This window comes from Bison bison, unplaced genomic scaffold, assembly GCF_000754665.1.
Source record: "Bison bison bison isolate TAMUID 2011002044 unplaced genomic scaffold, Bison_UMD1.0 scf7180017863702, whole genome shotgun sequence".
Lineage (NCBI taxonomy): Eukaryota > Metazoa > Chordata > Mammalia > Artiodactyla > Bovidae > Bison > Bison bison.
In genome coordinates this window covers 5,257,687-5,277,656 of record NW_011494274.1, presented here as the reverse complement: position 1 = coordinate 5,277,656, position 19,970 = coordinate 5,257,687, and the positions used below count along the sequence as shown (strand labels likewise).

The following is a 19,970-nucleotide window of genomic DNA, read 5'->3' as shown; positions in this document are numbered from 1 at the left end:
TTTCATGGCTGCAGTCACCATCTGCAGTGATTTTGGAGCCCAAAAAAATAAAGTCTGACACTGTTTCCACTGTTTCCCATCTATTTCCCATGAAGTGATGGGCCCAGATGCCATGATCTTCGTTTTCTGAATGTTGAGCTTTAAGCCAACTTTTTCATTCTCCTCTTTCACTTTCATTGGAAATGTATTTTAATTTCCTGTACTATATTTACAAAAGAAGATGTGTTAATTAAGCTATACTGGCCTATCATATAACTTTTAATAGTTAATAAAACAATCACTAATGACATACATTATACTGTCTTTCAAATAAAGGGGGCTTCCCAGGTGGCTCAGATGATAAAGAATCCGCCTGCAATTCAGGAGTCCAGGGTTCGATCCCTGGGTTGGGAAGATCCCTGGTTAAGAAGGAAATGGCAACTCACTCCAATATTCTTGCCTGGAAATTCCATGGACAGAGGAGCCTGGCCTGGGCTACAGTCCAGGGGTTGCAAAGAGTCAGACATGATTGAGCAACTAACACTTCAAATAAAGGTTATTTTGAGTATAAACTGTACTTTTAAAAAGTTTATGTAGGTTACCATAATATGGTACCAAATAATACTGCAGACCCTGCTTTTACTAATACAAAGTAATATATGAGCTGATATAAGAATAGAAACGTACTCAACCATGTAAAAAAGAACAAAGACGTCCACAATTCAAATATAAATCAGTAAGTCAGGCAGTGTGTACACCACATGCTACAAGCTACTAACAGTAGCTCAGCATGAGAGAGATACCAAGGCTATCTTTGGCTTCAGTGAGTTGAAGTAGAGAAAAGGCAGTTTCGAATCTTGTACCAAAACACCTTCGGATTGTTTTTCCTGATGAGAAATAGAGTAATTAAAAATAGGATTCTAGTTATAAAGGTCACAAACTGATTTTTCAACACTTATAATCCCTTTAAACTAGGTTATTTTAAGAGAATTTTATGAAACCCAAGATTGTTTCAATTATACCAACAACAAAAAACTTTATTCTATCCAGATGGTATCAAAAACTGGTAGCTAAATGATGAGAGAAAACAATAAGCTCTAGATGCAAACATCTCACATGGCATCTATTCTTATCTCTGAAATTCCTAAGTAAACAGATATATGTTTGTTTTATGATAATTCTTCAATATGAATTCCCTTTTCTTGGCTGTGAAGTAATATTAGCAAATTCTTCTCAGAGCTTTCAATAAGTTACCTGAGACACAGGTTTTAGGAGCAAAATGTACAACTTGTTATGTTTAGCCCAAATGTTACACATATGCCTGGGAATTTCTAAATAATATATCTGTATAGATGAAATGTTCTGATTCACCCTAAATCTATCAAAATCACTATTTATAACCAAGTTTGGCTTATTTCAAAGTTAAAAATCTTTTTCTTAATTTACATGTATTTTACATTGAAGTAAACATGAATCAAGTTCCCAAAATGTTTTAGGACTATATACTATTATTAGTTTGGCTTTACTGAAGAGCTTTACCAAGTCTCCACTTGTGCCTTGTCAGTCTCTAAGAGAAGATTTGAAAATGCCACATTTCCAATGTTACTTGTCCAACTTTTCAAATTTTGCACATTATCACCCTATAAAACTTTTGTTTCATGTAAAGTTTGGTGAAATAAAGGGATTTTCAGAAAGCTGATTTAGGATTATAATGGAAGAGAATAAGCATCCGGTTAATGAATAAAAGTTATCAAGAACTGGTTAAGAGACATGCTTATCAACCAGCTCCGCAGCTTCAGATGTGAAAGAAATATTCTGTCAATAGGAACCTAAAATAGGGTGACTATACATCCCAAATCAGGGCACTTTTGAGGTCTCATGTCAATGAGGCCCTGTGACACCAGCTGAACAACTATAAACCAGGGCCCATCAGTATTACTCTAACCCCAACTATGAAGCACACAAGGGCAATTCACAACACACTGTAGCTCAACTGGTTTGTCTTTTACAAGGTGTTGTAGGGTGAAGGTTAGAATGGCAAATCTTCTTCGGGAATATTTACATTTCAGGAAACAGATGACTATTTTAGACAACATATGCTGCAGATATGAGAATACCACAAGATAGGCTGTGCCACAGGACAAACAGTTCTTATTTATGAAACCTCTCTCTTGGTGATATGTGGCAGTAGAGTACAACTATCCCTCATAATTCTAGAATCCCCAAGGATGCCAGGATCTTTCACGTTCAAGCCCCTTATACAGGATAGTACAACATTTGCATATAAAGTCACTCAGTCGTGTCCGAGTCTTTGTGACCCCATGGACTGCAGCCCACCAGGCTCCTCTGTCCATGGAATTCTCCAGGCAAGAATACTGGAGTGCATTGCCATTTCCTTCTCCAATATAACCTATATACATACAGCCACATACTTTAAATCATGGCTAGACTATTTACAATACCTAATACAATACAAATGCTATGAAACTAGTTGCATGTGGCAAGCTCAAGTTTTGCTTTTTGAAACTTTCTGGTTTTTCTCGTTTTGAACCATTTTGATCCATTGTTGGTTGAATCAGTGGATGCAGAACCCAAGGATATGGAAGGCCAACTGTACTTAGTATTGAAACTCTTAGGCATTAGTGTTCAAGTCAGTACTCACCCGATTTTCCACCTCCATCACCTTGATTTATTGCTTACAATCATCATAAGCATTTTTTCCTCAGTCTGCTTGTTAAATTTTGGTGCCACCCACAGTACAACTGGGCTTCGCTGGTGGCTCAGCTGGTAAAGAATCTGCCTGCAATGCGGGAGACCTGGATTTGATCCCTGGGCTGGGAAGATCCCCTGGAGGAGGGGATAGCAACCCACTCCAGTATTCTTGCCTGGAGAATCCCCATGGACATAGGAGCCTGGTGGGCTACAGTCCATGAGGTTGCAGAGTCGGACATGACTAAGTGACTAAGCACAGCACAGTACAACCAGTCCACATGTGCTCTCCTTGGGTGCCCCACTTCTTCAAAGATGTATTTATATATCCCAAGGACCTATATCCCTGGCCCTGACCTAAGGGATCAATGCAAAGACATAGAGGAAAATAGTAGAATGGGAAAGACTAGAGATATCCTCAAGAAAACTGGTGATATCAAGGGAATAGTTCATGCAAGGATGGGCACAGTAAAGGACTGAAACTGTAAGGACCTAACAGAACCAGAAGAAAATAAGAGGTGAAAAGAATACACAGAAGAACTACTAAAAAATGGTTTCAATGACTCAGATAACCATGATGGTGTGGTCACTCACCTAGAGTGCTTCATAGAGTTGTTCAACTTCAGATTCTTTGGTATTAGTGGTTGGGGCATAGACTTCCATTACTGTGATGTTGAATGGTTTTCCTTGGTACTGAACCAAGATCATTATGTTGATTTTGAGACTGCACCCAAGAACTGCATTTTGGACTCTTTTTTTGACCATGAGAGGGCTACTCCATTTCTTCTAAGGAGTTCTTGCCCACAGTAGTAGATACAATGGTCATCTGAATTAAATTTGCCCCATTCCCCTCCATTTTAGTTCACTGCTTCCTAAAATGTCAATGTTCACTCTTGCCATCTCCTGTTTGACCACGTCCAATTTACCTTGATTCATGGACCTAACATTCCAGGTCCTATGCAATATTGTTCTTTACAGCATCGGACTTTACTTTCATCACCAGACATGCACAACTGGCTGTCATTTCTCCTTTGGCTTAGCCTCCTCATTCTTTCTGGAGCTATTTCTCTGCTCTTCTCCAGTAGTATACTGGAAACCTATCAATCTGGAATGCTTATCTTTTGGTGTCATATTTTTCTTGCCTTTTCATACTTTTCATAGGGTTCTCAAGGCAAGACAGTGATTTTCCATTCGCTTCTCCAGTGGACAATGTTTTCTCAGGCCCAGACAAGCAGGGACATGCCCTTCAGCTATTCCACATAGCCGTAGGACATGCCCAGCTACCAGCTGCCCCACTGCTGATCCTCCTGAGTGTGTAAACTTTCACTGGTCTAGGAAAGGAAAGATATACCCATCTGAATGCAGAATACCAAGGAGAGGTAAGAAAGCCTTCCTAAGTGAACATTGCAAAGAAATAGAGGAAAACAATAATGTGGGAAAGACCAGAAATCTCTTCAAGGAAATTAGAGATACCAAGGGAACATTTCATGCAAAGATGGGCATGATAAAGGACAGAAATGGTATGGACCTAACAGAAGCAGAAGATATTAAGAAGAGGTGGCAGGAATACACAGACAAACTATACAGAAAACATCTTAATGATTCAGTTAACCACAATCGTGTGATCAGTCACAATCATGTGATCACAATCGTGTGAGCCAGACATCCTGGAGTATGAAATTAAGTGGGTCTCAGGAATCGTCACTACAAACAAAGCTAGTGGAGGTGATGGAATTCCAGCCAAACTATTCAAAATCCTAAAAGATGATGCTGTTAAAGTGCTACACTTAATATGGCAGCAAATTTGGAAAAATCAGTGGATATAGGACTGGAAAATGTGTGTTTTCATTCCAATCCAAGAGAAGGACAATGCCAAAGAACGTTCAAACTACCAGACTATTGCAGGCATTTCACATGCTAACAAGGTAACACTCACATGCCAGCAAGGTAATACTCAAAACCCTTCAAGCTAGACTTCAATAATATGTGAACCAAGAACTTCCAGATGTACCAGCTGGATTTAGAAACAGCAGAGGAAACAGACATTAAATTGCCAACATCCGCTGGATCATAGAAGAAGCAAGAAAATTCCAGAAAAACACCTACTTCTACTTCATTGACTATGCTAAATTCTTTGACTGCGTGGATCACAACAAACTATGGAACACTCTCAAAGAGATAGGAACACCAGACCATCTTACCTGCTTCCTGAGAAACCTGTATGCAGGTCAAGAAGGAACAGTCAGAACTGGACATGGAACAATGGACTCGTTCAAAATCGGGAAAGGAGTACGTCAAGTCTATATATTGTCAACCTGCTTATTTAACTTGCATGTAGAGTGCATCATGCAAAATTGCAGGCTGGATGAAGCACAAGCTGGAATCAAGATTGCTGGAAGAAATATCAATAACCTCAGATATGCAGATGACACCATCCTTATGGCAGAAAGCAAAGAGGAACCAAAGAGCCTCTTGATGAAGGTGAATGAGCAAAGTGAACAAGGTGGCTTAAAATGCAACATTCAAAAAATGAACATCACGGAATCTGGTCCCATCATTTCATGGCAAACAGACGGGGAAGCAATGGAAACAGTGACAGACCTTATTTTCTTGGGCTCTAAAATGTGGGTGGTGCCTGCAGCCATGAAATTAAAAGATGTTTACTCCTTGGAAGAAGAGCTATGACAAACCTAGACAGTGTATTAAAAAGTAGAGCCCTTGCCAACAAAAGTCCATTTAATCAAAGCTACAGTTTTTCCAGTAGTCATGTATGGATGTGAGAGTTGGACCATAAAGAAGGCTGAGCACCGAAGAATTGATGCCTTAGAACTGTGGTGTTGGAGAAGACTCTTGAGAGTCCCCTGCACTGCAAGGATATCAAACCAGTCAATCTAAAGGAAATCAACCCTGAATATTCATTGGAAGGACTGATGCTGAAGCTGAAGCTCCAACACTTTGGCCACCTGATGTGAAGAGCTGACTCATTTGAAAGGACCTTGATGCTTGGAAAGATTGAAGGCAGGAGAAGAAGGGGTTGACAGAGAATGAGATGGTTGGATGGCATCACTGACTCAATGGACATGACTTTGAGCAGAGTCAGGGAGTTGGTGAAAGACTGGGGAAGCCTGGCACGCTGCAGTCTATAGGGTTGCAGAGCGTCAGACATGAATTAGCAACTGAACAACAACAACCAAACCTTTACTGGATACTGAGTGTTGGTCAATGTGCCGCCCCAGGGCCTGAGCAAAGGCTCTGCTGGATTTTTTGACTGGAGCTTACAAATGTTGGAGGATGCCCAGGAGTGGAGGGCTCCCAGGCCTTTCTGCTGTGCTGGCTGCCCTGGGGCTGATCCGCCACCCAGGAACCTCAAAAGGCTCAGGGATTCCCAGCCTCACTGTTGAAAAGACATATGAGTATACCTAAACTTGCGAATAAGAATGTCAGTGTTGAAGTCATGGAACCTACCTTAAATATTTTAAAGGCAGGAGCTGATAATAACTAGCCAGCATATCAGTTTATTTAGTAAAACAGAATCAGAAGAAACATCAGAGATGAAATACATCTGTTTGTTCTTAACCTTTAAACAAGCCTTATCGGAGAACCTGAGTTCAACCCTACACTGATCCTACTAACAATAGCAAAAAATAAATAATAACAAAATCTTTGTCTAAGAAGGATCACGTAAATACTAATCTCAGATTCTGCTATTACAGTAATCATGTGAAAATAGACAACTGGCTTTTGTCTACATTGGTAAAAAAATATTGACCTAGTTGAATGCTCATATTTGAAAGCAACACATCCACAAGATTGATGCCTTTCAGTAAAACTCTAGGACTCAACTAACAAAGGATATCCAAAGGAATGATATATCACATTAATTATGCTTGGTTAATTTCCCCATCTTTAAAAAAAAAAAAAAAGCTATATAAATTGTGAAAGGACTATCTGAGAACCTCAGCTGGTAAAGAATCCACCTGCAGTGTGGGAGACCTGGGTTCGATCAGTGGGTTGGGAAGATCCCCTAGAGAAGGGAACTGTTACCCACTCCAGTATTCTGGCCTGGAAAATTCTGTGGACTGTATAGTCCATGGGGTCGCAAAGAGTTGGACATGACTGAATGACTTTCACTGCACTTCACTTCACGTCTGTGAACAAAGGAGGATATTCTATGTAAAAATTAAACTTCTTAAACATTTAAGGAGTTCTAACTGTGACCAGCTGAAACTCCAGTACTTTGGCCACTTCATGCGAAGAGTTGACTCATTGGAAAAGACTCTGATGCTGGGAGGGATTGGGGGCAGGAGGAGAAGGAGACGACAGAGGATAAGATGGCTGGATGGCATCACTGACTCGATGGACGTGAGTCTGAGTGAACTCCGGGAGTTGGTGATGGACAGGGAGGCCTGGTGTGCTGCGATTCATGGGGTCGCAAAGAGTCGGACACGACTGAGCGACTGAACTGAACTGAACTGTGACCTGCATCCTATCAAAGGCACACTTACATATTACAAATAATCCTTAAAGATTATTTAAATATTTAAAGATTAAATTATTTAAAGATGATTTAAAGACTTTAAAGATTCAACTTCTTTAAAGAAGTTGACCAGATGCAATCACTGCACAACATTCTCTGTTAGACCCAACTTATGTATTTTCCCACATTCACTGTCTCCTGGATGCTCAGTCACTTGCCCAATGCATAGCACCAGCAATTACCCACAACTAATCTAACAGTGCTAGCTGACATGGCTTCCTCTGGGGGGTGGGTGAGGGTAAAGGTGAAGGTACTATTTCCAACACCACCTCCACAGCGACAGCAATGCCTACACGTAGATTGATAAGAAGCTTGGCTTCTCCCACCACTTCCAAATCCCAAGCCCCAGAGCCCCAAGGCAATCTGAAAAGTACAAGGATAGAGCTTTGACCAATAAAAAATAAGTGACAGGAAGATGTTAGCAGATAAATTTCTTTCTCTTCCTCAATCCAACTAATTGGCTGTATACAGCCAGCCTGGAGATGTCCCACATGACTAAATAAAAGTCTATATTTTCTCTTACACTGTGGCCAGTTCAGTAACCACCTTATATTTGTTTTTCCTCCTTATCTAGTTTTTTTTTCTTCAATTTTTCACTCACTCTTGTCTCCCTAGTATGGCATCCAAGTTTAAGCTGTGCCTCAGAATCTGTTGTCTGGGGAGCCTGGGGTAAAATATATAATTCATTATTCTATTTCTGCCCTATCAATTCCTAAACACAATATAGCTTTTTACAATTAACTGTGTTTTCTCAAAACAGTTTTGAATGACCAAGAGAGACCAAGAATAATAACTCTCCATAGGAATTCATTAGCTACTTTTTAAAAGTAGGAATCTCAATGTGTGGGTTCCTATGTCTCATCTGTTCTAAACACAGATAAGAAAAAAGATATAATAATAGCAATAATTCTACTTACTGTAGAAAGTAGGATGTTAGATGTAAATACAAAAATGGTAAGTAAGTAGAGAAAGAAAGAGCTGGTATTAACTACAAAAATAATGAGGCAACCCTGGAGCACCCAGTAAATTAAAAATTACCCATACATTATACTGATAGGCAATGACTATATCAAACGTGATTGGTAGAATTCTAAGATTGCCTCCAATATGCTGTTCTTTGCAAATCTCTTCCTCATCTACAGTGTGGGTAGAATCTGTAAATATGACAAAATATAACTCCTAAGATTATGTTACATTAACAGCAAAAGGGTTTCACACATTTAGTTAATGTTCTACATCAGCTGACTTTAAAATAAGGACATCATCCAGGTGGTACTGATCTAATCATACGAGCATTTTAAATCACAGTCAAGAAGTCAAAGTAAGACAAGTCAGAGAAATTCAAAGGAATTTTATGAATAAGAAATTCTCCATTGATGGAAGGGTCCATGTAGCAAGAAATAAAGGTGACATGGAGGAGATCAGTCAACCAAGAAGGAAAGGAGGAGGTCTTCAGTCCTACAACCACAGGAAATTAAATTCTGCCCACAACCTATAAGAACTTAGAAGTAGATTCTTTCACAAAACCTTGAACAGTCTGGTTGGCATTCGATTTCAGGTTTGCAAGATCCCAAGGAGAAAACCTATTATGACCATGTTAGACTCCTGACCCACAAAATTGTGAGCTAATAAGTGACTGTGATGTAAGCCACTAAGTTTATGGTAACGTGCTATGCATTATAGAAAACTAATACATGTCTGGAAATGAATTAGCTAGTATCTAGTTTATTGAATCAGTTAAACATAGCTATTGGTTATCATTAGTAATTATTTATTTTGGTTTTGTTTTTGTTTCTGTGTTTGTTTTGTTTTGTTTTTATGGCAGCACCACACAGCTTGCAAGTTCTTAATTCCCCAACCAGGAACTGGATCTGGTTCCCACAGTGAAAGCACTGAATCCTAACCATTACCAGGGAATTCTCACTAATTATTTTTAAAGACAAAAAAAGAAACGTATAAAGTTTGTTAGATGCTCTCCCAGCTACATTCTTATCAGGAAATTAAACTGCCATTATACTCTACTAACATTTCCTTTAAAGGTTTCTATTTTACAATCAATTTTTATTCTCTATAAATTGGCATTACTACTTTGCAAGTTTTCTCTCTTTCCCGCTGGTCAATTTTCAACAGAGTTAATTAAATCCTCCTTCATACAAGCTAACATTTTATCTCAGAATCAAGTCCTCTAGAAGAATATTTCAAAAAAAAGAGAGGGTGATTATTGTGAACAGTGTGCTATTTTTCCCATGAACTAATAGAATAATGATGATGTTCAAAATGAAAGGCTGCAAACCTGGGAAATACATAAATGCTTCTGAATTAAAAATTCAATTATTTTAATATAGTTTATAAATATATATTTATATCACTTTCCTTTATGCACTGTCACTTCTAATATGACTAAGCACAAATCTCCTTCAGCCATAACATATAATAAAATAATGTATTTTATTTCTGCCTTAGCCATTGATATTTGAACTAAATGTTATTCAGATATCTATAGTACTAATTGAAAAAACATCCTTTCATCTTTCTTATTTTTATTATTTTCAAAGAATTTGAGAAACATACACTTTGGATCTTCTGGTTAAAAAAGTAGAAATGAATATAGACAACTTCAGGTCAATGATCTTTAAGTGCTCACTCATATGGTATCCATTGGGAACATGAGCAATAACAACAAAATCAGGAGTAGTGATGACTTTTGTTTGCAGTTTCACACCTCTTATAGAATCACTTGCTTTATTACATGGTAAAAGTACAGAGTAATAGAACACTAGCAAGTTTTACTGAATGTTTCAAGTCAATTTGTTTATTGTGAGAATTCCATTTAAATTTTTACTAAACCCACATTAGGCAAACACTAATGCAAGGAAAAATGGCATTTGTAAAATGAACTAACATACTAGAGTGAATGGAACGATGGATGGGTTCAAAATTGGGAAAGGAAAATATCAAGTCTGTATACTGTCATTCTGCTTATTTAACTTCTATGCAGAGTACAGCATGCAAAAAGCTGGGCTGGATGAATCACAAGTTGGAACCAAGATTGCCAGGAGAAATATCAACAACCTCAGATAGGTGGATGATACCATTTTAATGGCAGAAAGCAAAGAGGAACTAAAGCCCCTTGATGAAGGTGAAAAAGGAGAGTGAAAAACCTTGCTTAAAATTCAACACTCAAAAAACTAAGATCCTGGCATCCAGTCCCATCACTTCATGGCAAACAGATGGAAAAAGGTGGAAATAGTGACAGACTTTTATTTTCATGGGCTCTAAAATCACTATGGATGATGACTGCATCAATGGAATTGAAAGACGCTTGCTACGAGGAAGAAGAGCTATGACAAACCATATATAAAATAGATAGCCAGTGGAATTTTCTGTATGACTCAGGGAACTCAAACAGGGGCTCTGTGACAATCTAGAAGGGTGGGATGGGGAGGGAGATGGAAGGGAGGTTAAAGAGGGAGCGAACATGGGTGTGTACCTATCGCTGATTCTTGTTGATGTTCGACAGAAAACCATAAAAGTCTGTAAAGCAGTTATCCTTCAACTAAAAAATAAAGTGGCAAAAAAAAAGGAGGAAAAAAAAAAAAGCAGAGGTATCACTTTCCAGACACAGGTCCATATAGTCAAAGCTACAGTTTTTCCAGTAGTCATGTTTGGATATGAGAGTTGGACCATAAAGAAGGTTGAGCACCAAAAAATTGATGCTTTTGAACTGTGGTGCTGGAGAAGACTCTTGAGAGTCCCTTGGACTGCAAGGAGATCCAACCAGTCCAACCTAAGGGAATCAGTCCTGAATATTCACTGGAAGGACTGATGCTGAAGCTGAAGCTCCAATTCTTTGGCCGCCTGATGCGAAGAACTGACTCACATGAAAAGACCCTGATGCTGGGAAAGATTGAAGGCAGGAGGAGAAGGGGCTGACAGAGGATGAGATGGTTGGATGGCATCACCGGCTCCTGGAGTAAAAGCTCCTGGAGTTGGTGATGGACAGGGAGGCCTGGCATGCTTCAGTCCATGGGGTCACAAAGAATCAGACACAACTAAGTGACTGAACTCAACTGAACTTAGATATTCATTCCAGTGTTGTCATGTTCCCAATGAGACAGCTCCATGTATTAGAGTACAAAGTACAATTAATTTTCAATGAAATTATTAAAGGAAGTTGCTAAGATAAATATGTTCAGAGACATAGCAGCATTTACAACTGAAAATAGAAGCAAAGAATATCACACCTTATAAAAAATAATATAACTATAAAAAAGGACAGAAAACATTTATTTCCCAGTGAAAAATACACTCACTCTGGGAAGAAAGAAAATGACTAATATATCAAAATGAAAAGTCAGAAAATAGTTTAATAATAAAGGCTAACTCAGAGAAAATCTACATTTCCTAGAATACTTTGATGATAGGAAAATGATAAGTAAATTATTTCCCAAGTGTGATGTATCTAGGAAATAGATCAGTGAAACAAAAAGAGTAATATCATCACAGCATACAAACAGAAAATTCACATATAGAAGCAAAAAAATCACAGTTTACATTGCATTCATGTTTAAAATCAAACATCACTTTTTCACATTCTGAAGATTCTCCCCCCCACCCCAAATATGGAAAGAAAAACAAGCCAGGACTTTAATATATTTTTTTTCAACCTGGAACAGCTGCAAAAAACAAATCTTGCTGGAGATAAGCTTGGTTATAAATATCAACATTCCCTTTAAACAAGGGAGTCCAGTTTTCATACCATCTGCCTCTTTCTAAAAGTAAAAAAAAAAAAAAAAAAGAAAATCGTAAACCAGGACATTCTCTTTCAAATAGGCATTTGGAAATGAATGTCATAAAAAGGCTGTGAACTCTTCTGGGCCCCTGTGTTTAAACTTGCCCTTTTGGTTCATTTTACAAAATGGAATTTTATGAAAGTAAACAACTGAGTGCACTAATAAACTTCATGAAGCAATTAATAAAGAAAAAATATAATTTTTCAACTGTTCAACCCAGGAATTGAACCAGGGTCTCCTGCATTGCAGGCAGATTCTTTACCAGCTGAGCTACCAGGAAAGCCCAAAAAATAATTGTTCAACTTTTTCACATTATTGACCATAATCACAATCTCTGGTCCAAATTTCCCCTTGATGAATCATATTCCCTTACCGTTTATTTTTTAACTATAATACATTTGTCACTTTTGCTACCTTTTTCCAAAATTTTTTTATAGCCTGTTCCTAAGACTAACACGTTATCTCTTTCAGTACAGAAGTCTAGTTACTACAGAACCAGACTTTCAATACAGGTTCTATCCTCTGCAAAAATCTCTCCTATGCCTCTCTCAAGACAGTGGTGTTTTCATGCTTCAATTTCAAATTTACCTTAAAACCTCCTTTCATCTTTTGCCCTTAATTATTTTTCGTTCTTTGTTAATGACCTTGTGATTGAACACTTCAATTTTTCACTGTGCCACATTATTACGTCTTCAATAACGAAGTTCATAAACCATATCCATTTTTTAACTCCTTAAAGCATTCACAAGAAAGAATAGATGCGAGATGATCCACCAAGCAGAGACATTCAGAGTGGTATAGTAGAGACGGCTACATAAAAGAATATCCACTACAGTAATATGAGACCACCTGAGAGAAAATAGAGGAAACAGAGAACAGAAAAAAATGGTATTTTGTCTTTTAATGATAAAGGTAAATGTTTAGTCAATTCCCTGAATTACAGTGGTAGGATTCTGAAAAGCTACTAAAACAAAACACCTAGGGAGCCTTGGCATAATTCATTATCATCTTCATGTTTATTCTTTCCCTTCCTCTTTTTTTCTATACACACATAAACACACCCCTATATACTGCAAACAAAAAGAAGACTGAGTCTTTAATCATGAGCATTTGTAGCTATTTTGATGCTAAAATGCACTTAAATGTGTCCTTCATAGGAAAAATATGTCCTAAGACTTCTCACTGTCGATCCGTTTAAGCCACAGACCGCCTAGGTCTGTAATTATAGAAAATAAAGTTCTTTTACAAATGACATTTAATTGCTTTCTTGGAATGCTGCATCTTCAGTGTATAAGAAGGGAGGAGAGAAGAGATTTCTTCAAAGTCATGGTCAATAATATTTAAAATGAATAACCATATTATAGCAATCAATATTTCATTTCTTCATGATCTGATGCAAGCATGACAAAATATGAACAATTAGATGATCAGTGTTGCAACAGGAAAGTTATTTTACCTTAGACCTTTCAATTGTTACTTTTAAAAGGTGAAAAAGCTCTTTTCATATTAAATTTAGTCTATTTTTTATTTTCTGACTTCCCTTCAGTAGAATGTTTGTACAGCTGTTTGTACACTAAAAAATCTCAAATAAATTAGAACACTGGATACTCAGTACATTTTTGAACAGATATTTTCCAGACCTATTATGTTAACTTAAAACATCCACATTTTATGCTTAATTATTATAAATTTGATTTTAAAAGCTTTGAATTTTAAAATATTACTATAAGTTCTCTTTTATAAGGAGATGAGTCTGATAAAGTATGAGTTAACTCTTCCTTGCTTTAACTTATTTCCTTTCTGGTTCTGTCCCTTTTTAATTGTTTACTAAGCTAAGCTCGTTTACCATTTTTCAAATCAGTACAGTAAGAATTCCTATCTCATGTGGCTGCTGTAAGCGTTAAATTAAATTGCTAGTTCATTTAAAGTACTTAACATGGTGCTCCTCACATAGTAAGTGCTGGATAAATGTTGTTAGCATCATTACATCATACTGACTTAATCACTTACTCACTGTGGAGTCACCATACAGTCCAAATAAGCTTTTTAAGAGAAAAAAACTAATCTGAACTTGAAGACCTTACATTCATGTAAAAAGTCACTGAGATACATAAAGAAAAAAAGAAAAGGATGGTCTCATAATATCTATGTGTAACTTAATTACATATAAATAGTACCCTTTCTGCTATCATTTGGTCTCCTAACCATCTTCTATCATCAGCTAAGTGGCTTCAGCAAAAATATCTTTGGATAACTTAAAACAACAACTTACATATATGGTCTTCTTCTTAATGTGTTGAAAACTTTGGATGAATAGATTATCACTTATATACTTACAGTTTATGTATATAAGGAGCATTCTAAAATACTTTCTAAAATGGAAGGCTTCTGAACAACAACAAAAATCTTGAACATTGGTCCCATTTTTTAAACTAACAATTTAATCTTTGTCAGAAATCTCAAATTATTCTCCAGTCTAAGAAAAGAATCTTCTCCATTCAACACTTGCACTACTTCTCTGTTATTCCTTCCTCAGGAGTTCAGTTGTAAACCCTTGATGTTATTTCTAAGCCTATATGTCACAATTTCTCTTATATATTCACACTTGAATTAGGTAGGTAAGTATGGTTCTTTTTACTAGAGCAGTGGTAATCAAACATTAGATAAAACTGGTTCCATTAATGATCAAAACTTGAATTTGCAGTACCAAATTTAGCATTCCAAATGTTAAAAATTACCCTAGCTCTAAAATATAATGCTGAGTAAGAAATATAATTTTAGGATATCCTTTAAATTACAGTCCATTCCAATGTTTTCCAAAAAAAACCCTTAAGAAAAATATAATAATATTCAAATCACTTCTCTATTTTATTTTTGAAAATTAACTTCACTATAACATACTATTTATTTCAAGGTCCATCATAAAAATGATTTTATAAAAGCACTTGATAACTACCTCACTAATTTTAGAAATATTTCCCCTACTATTGGGTCTTTATTATTTTGACCAAAATTTGGGAGCAGGGAATAGATTACATATCATGGGCCCTTTTAATGAAAATGGCATACATAAAATTCACTTAAAATGTTTATTTTCAAATTATTACTGAACTCTGAACAATTTAAAGAAAAAAAGCAATTGAACTTTGCAAAGCAATTTTTACAGTAAAATGTTTAACCTGATTTTGTACAAGTACAGAACTCTGCCCAGCAACCTCTCAGTCCCAAGTTGATCTCATCTCCTGTTTGATTCAGTAGCAACTCCAGGTTGTGTTTCTCCTGAAACACATCTTCATCTCAGTCTGGGCACATGAGTTTGTTTCCCAAATCACAAAAATATAGATCTTTAGGTAAGGTCAACTGACTTTGCCAGTTCACTCTCATTCTCTCACACACACCAAAACACACATTTACACATATACCAAACAGACAAAAATCTGCATACGTGTGCTCAGACACAAACATTGATCATGTCAGTACTTTGATCTCAGTGCAAGAAGTGTCCCGTCTCCTTCAAGTATAAAAAGTGTCCTACTTCCTCTGTGCCCTGGAGTCTACACCATAAATATATGGGGAACCACTGAAGAGTTCTAACTAGAATGAGGGGTGGAAAAAGACAGTAGAGGATAACGTTACATAAATAATAGGGGCCCATTTTCTTCCATTTTATGACAAATTTCTTCTCTCCACGAGACTTATGAGACATCAATGTATCAATTAATCAAGAAAGATTTAAAATAATGTTGAATAATAGATATTTTATGATCTTAATTTGTTCTATGACCTTAATTGCTTATATGCAGGTACATTGATTTTGCTGCTGCTGCTGCTAAGTCGCTGCAGTTGTGTCCAACTCTGTGCGACCCCATAGACGGCAGCCCACCAGGATCCCCCATCCCTGGGATTCTCAAGGCAAGAACACTGGAGTGGGTTGCCATTTCCTTCTCCAATGCATGAAAGTGAAAAGTGAAAGTGAAGTCGCTCAGTCATGTCCGACTCAGCGACCCCACGGACTGCAGCCTACCAGGCTCCTCCATTCATGGGATTTTCCAGGCAAGCGTACTGGAGTGGGGTGCCATTACCTTTTAACCAATGTATAATGATCAAAATACAGTAAAGTACCAAAATATCATAGTGTACCAAATATTAAGAGAGATCAAATATTTTAATTTGGCAACAAATTCTCATAGACAATAATACTAAATGATTTAACAAATTAATCAGATAAAGGTTTATGGTTTTATAGACCTCACTCTGTTTTCTTGGATTTATCCAAAATCACAAAATAAATTCAAGTAAAAACATTTCCCCATCGTAATCCTGCCTCCCATAAGAAAGAACAAATTCCAAACTCAAGTTCATTGCCAAAAACAAACAAAAACAAGAAAAACAAAGTGAAAGAAAACAAACCACAAGTCAAAACACCTTTTGCCAAATGTTAAATCAAATAAACACACCTTGTGCTTTGTCCTTGAGGCTGCCAAGTCTGAACTCTGGAGAGCTGCCAAGAGGTGAGATGTTTCCAAAGGCAAGATCTTTACTGAGGAAGCTGTGCTCACATTCCTGGCAAATTCAATTCCACCAATAATAATATTCTGATTGCTTTTTCTTACTGGAATTCAAATAGAGTATATGGAAATATTAAATGGATGATCTCCAGTTCCTTAGTGTATGCAAAATAAAATCACTGTAGTAGCATTTTCCAAGTTGTGGTTTATGGCTCGCTAACTCTATTATATGTTCATTCAAATTAAGTTTCTATGCCAATATATACTTGAAAAAACACTGCATACTATTCCCCCCTTTACACAAGATACAATTTCATTAAAAGGCTCTGAGAAGTCTTGTAATAGAAAAGCCTATTGAAATTTACTTGAACCGAGGTGTCCCAAACTTATTTAAGTAAAGACCCTCTTTCACTATAATCAACAGCAACATTATTTATGCAGATCACACTTTAAGAATGATTCATTGTATAGTGATTATCTGTAAAGCAGTAAGAGATGTTTCCTCTACATTTTAGACTTAAATATGAATATAGAGACTGATTTGAATTTATTTTCCATTAGGGCAATTTGTAGAGTTGATCTATAAACATAATTATATTTATTCAACCATAATTTGTTAAGTACATGTTACTTTCTAAGCCAAATTTTCATTAAAAAGCAATAAGAAAATAAAATAATGTACAGTTTATTCATTTTTTTCAAAAAAATATTTACTATCCAGGAACTGAACTTATCTCTAGCTTTATGTTCCAATTGTTCTCACATAAATAAGAATATCAAATTTAAGTGGTTCCAAACTGCTATCTGATAATAATAAGCAACTCAAAATGTAACTCTAAGTATTTGAGAATACAATTTTTACTAGTTATAATTACATCATTAAAAATATCTTGCAGAAGTGGCCAAGATGATGAAGTAGGAAGACCATGAGCACACCTCATTCCAAACAGATACACTAAAATTACACCTACTTACAGAGCAATTCTCCATGAAAACAACATTAAGACTAGCATAAAGAATCTTCTACAACTAAATACGTAAAGAAGGGAAAACACGGAGATGAATATGAGAGGGAGAGATGCCATATAGTCAGAACCCATTTCCTCAAGTTGTCAAACCACAAATGAAAATAATATCAAAATCTTAGTGTTCCTCCCCATGGACTAAGGGGTCTGATCCCCACACTAAGCTCCCTAGCCTGGGGATCCTGCACCAGGAAGACAAACCCTCAGAACACTTGGCTTTGAAAACCAGGAAGTCTTGTGTTTGGGAAAACCAGAAAGCTACAGGAATAGACTCTCTGCTCTCAAAGGGCATGACCCAAACCTCACAAGCTTTGCCTCCCGGCACAGAGGCAACAGTCTTGAGAGGAGCGTGGTCAGATCCACTTGCTGACTCAGAAAGCCTCCCAGAGAGGCAGGAAGCAACTGGGGCTCCCCATGGGGATAGAGAATCTGGCAACAACCATTTCTGGGAGCTCATTCTATGGCAGTAACATCAGCATTGTCAACTCTCATTTTGGAATCCTGCCTCAAGCCAGTAGTGGGACAGCAAAAGGCCCATACGTCCCTGGAATGTGTAGACAGCCACGCAAAGACTTGGCTCCTCTCTCTAGCAGTAAGTACCAGCCCAGTAACCCCCTGGACCATGCAAACAGTCATGTTAGGACCTAGCCCCACCCAACAACAGGTGAGAAGCAGTCCTGTTTCCCCCAAGCTGTATAACCAATGGCATGGGAAGCTCATTCTATCCCTAGCAGGCCTACAGCTAACACATAACACATGACTTCACAGTCAACCAGGCTGGGGCCAGCCTCACCTACCATCACAAACATGGTAGTTGGCCCCACCACAACAGACAGCACATGCAGTCCATGTAGGGGACACTTTTAGAACATATAGTTCTGGTGACCAGAGTGGAGGATGCCGTTGGGCCACCCAGGATGTCTATTACATAAGGCCACTTCAAGAATAAGACATGTAACTGATCAATCTAACAAATACAAACACAGAGAACTGGGCAAAATGAGGTGACAGAGAAATATGTCTTAAATGAAGGAACAGGTCATATCTCAGAAAAAGACCCAAACAAAGGTGAGATAAGCAATCTATCCAATAAAGAATTCAAGGTAATAATCATAAAGATGCTCACCAAATTCAGGAGAATGGATGAACACAGTGTGAATTTCAACAAAGTACCAGAAAATATAAAGAAGACCCAAATGGAGCAAAAATTACAATAACTGCAATAAAAAATTTACTAGCAGAAATCAATAGTAGATTAGATACAGAGGAACAGATAAGCCATCTGGAAGATAGACTAGTGGAAATTAACCAAGCTGAATGGAAAAAAAAAAAATTAAAAAAAAATTAGGATAGTTTAACAGTTCTCTTGGACAATATCAAGGGAACTAACATCTACATTATAGGAGCCTCAGAAGAAAGACAGGAAGGAGCAGAAATAATAGCTGAAAATGTCCCTAACCCGGGGAAGGAAGCAGACATCCAAGTCCAGGAAGCACAGAGATTCCAAAACAAGATGAACACAAAAAGGCTCATTCCAAAACACTTTATAAATAAAATGGCAAAAATTAAAGATAACAAGAGGATATTAAAAGCAGTAAGTTAAAAGCAACAAGTTATATTAAGGAACTCTCCTAAGGCTATTAAAAGCAGCAAGTTAAGTTTGAGGAAACTCCCATATCAGCTGATTTTTAGCAGAAACTCTGCAGATGAGGAAGTAGTGGCATAATATATATAACAATGAAAGAGAAAAACTCACAACCAAAAATACTTTACCTGACATGGCTTTCATTCAGATTTCTTAGCAAAACCAAAAGTTTTACAGACAAGCAGAAGCTGAATTCAACACCACCAAACTCAGTCTAAAAGATATATTGAAGGGACTCCTCTAAGAAGAAAAGGCCACATTAGAAATATGAAAATTATGAAATGAAAAAAAATCTCACTGATAAAGGTAAACATACAGCAAAAGTAATAAATCACCTACTTATAAAACTAGTAGGACTATTATCATCTATATCCACAATAAATAGTTAAGAGACACAAAAATATAAACATCAAATGTAGCAGTGGGGGAATAAAAATATAAGGTGGTCAGAATGCCTTCAAAGTAAATAGATCATAAACTTAAAATAATCACACACACACACACACACACATATACATATGTGTATACATACATACGTAGGTTGTTATATATGAACCACACAGTAACCACAAATCAAAAACCTAAAATAGATATACACACAAAACTGCAAAAAAAGAGAATCTAAACAACATTAAAATAGTCATCAAGTCAAAATGGAAGAAAAAGAACAAAAAAAGAAAAAAGAACTACAGTAAAAACCCAAAAATAGTTAATCAAATGACAATAAGTTCATACCTATCAAATAATTACTTTAAGCTTAAATGGACTTAATGT

The 19,970-nt window shown here is 36.9% G+C and overlaps 1 long non-coding RNA gene across 1 annotated transcript in view; it reads right to left on the bottom strand.

Moving 5' to 3' along the window:
* LOC104983957 overlaps window positions 1–19,970 on the bottom strand; it is a 71,053-nt gene that overhangs the window by 33,007 nt on the left and 18,076 nt on the right. Inside the window, exon 2 of the long non-coding RNA XR_824699.1 lies at window positions 16,476–16,630. This is a non-coding gene — a long non-coding RNA (uncharacterized LOC104983957). The remainder of the gene's footprint in view (window positions 1–16,475; window positions 16,631–19,970) is intronic.